Source organism: Myxocyprinus asiaticus, chromosome 1 (assembly GCF_019703515.2).
Source record: "Myxocyprinus asiaticus isolate MX2 ecotype Aquarium Trade chromosome 1, UBuf_Myxa_2, whole genome shotgun sequence".
NCBI lineage: Eukaryota > Metazoa > Chordata > Actinopteri > Cypriniformes > Catostomidae > Myxocyprinus > Myxocyprinus asiaticus.
In genome coordinates this window covers 19,465,071-19,466,326 of record NC_059344.1, presented here as the reverse complement: position 1 = coordinate 19,466,326, position 1,256 = coordinate 19,465,071, and the positions used below count along the sequence as shown (strand labels likewise).

Here is a 1,256-nt window from a genome sequence, read left to right as displayed (position 1 = left end):
GAAATGCCCAACGGATGTAGAAAGGAAGTCCCACCTTACAGGTAAAAGAGCCAATCACCTGTTAGATACAGACATCGCCTGTCAATCAACTCGAGAACGCGCATGCGCATCAGCAATACAAACCGGGAAAATTGCGTTTATTTAGCATTATCCGAACTAAAGCAGCACACTTTATGAATCCAGTGTCTTCAAGTTCTACTGCTGAACATATTTTAACACTGAACTGTTTTCTGATCATAATCTCGCGTCCGTTGTAGATGGGATGTTGGATTAAAGCACAAATGACAATTCTATACGCCTTCAATACAATTAAACAAAATGAAAGGTAGACTAACATGAACATTCAGTTTATCATTAAAGCATGTTGTTTTGTTTCAATGTTCTTACGTTGACAATTATATGGGGGTGCACCGTTCCCGGAGATACTGCAATACCGGGTCGATGCGTGGAGTGGACGGAGCAAGCCCCTATTCCATCTCCCTAATCCAAAAATCAATTTACTATATGGTCCCCGGATAGGGGACGTACCAGATATTAAACTGATAAGAACAGATTTTTTCTTTCGAAACAAATTTGTTACAGAGATCTGTTAAAATACACAACATTTTTTTTATTTTTTTTATTTACAAGGTCTGTTGCACTGATATCACAAAATAAAAATAAAAGTAAATATATTTGTATCATTTTGCGAGTCATTTGTTTCCATGTGCAAAAGTCCATTGAACAGTTTGTGTTAAAACAGTATGTTGTTAAAAATGTAAAATAAAAATAAAAGGGGTAAAAACCACCAAAAAGCTAAAAAAGTCCTGTTGTTCAGGACCGCGAGTGAGTCCTTATCAAGTGGGCCATCACCCTAGTCTCCAGAACAGGCACCTGGGCTACCGCTTCAGGGTCCCAGAGGAGATCCCCTCTCCTCCGGCCCGCTGTTCCCGTAGCCACTGGTGGTAAGGGTGCATCTACGGGCGGCCAAGTACGGTGGCGTCCGGGGCCTCTTCCGTGTGACCCCGGCCCCCCCGTCCGAATAACAGCGCCCGGTACCCCTGCAGCGTTGATGTTACCATTCGCTCGCTCGCTCGCGTGGAGGGGGACCGTAACGTGTTTCCCCACCAGCAGGTTTCTGGTGGTCCAGATGGCATCCTTGATTGCATTGAAGGTGAGCCAGAGCGAGGTAAATTGTTGTGCTGGACAGTCCTTCGAGCCCCGGCACACCCCAAGGATGGCGAGCTTGTAATCCACCTGGACCCCACCCACTGGCA

General features: G+C 45.2%; 1 non-coding gene across 1 annotated transcript; it reads right to left on the bottom strand.

The window, feature by feature from the left end:
* Window positions 1–400: 400 nt before the first annotated feature.
* Window positions 401–586, bottom strand: LOC127449255 (U2 spliceosomal RNA). The gene has a single exon (XR_007898696.1). It is a non-coding gene; the product is annotated as a U2 spliceosomal RNA (small nuclear RNA).
* Window positions 587–1,256: the final 670 nt, after the last annotated feature.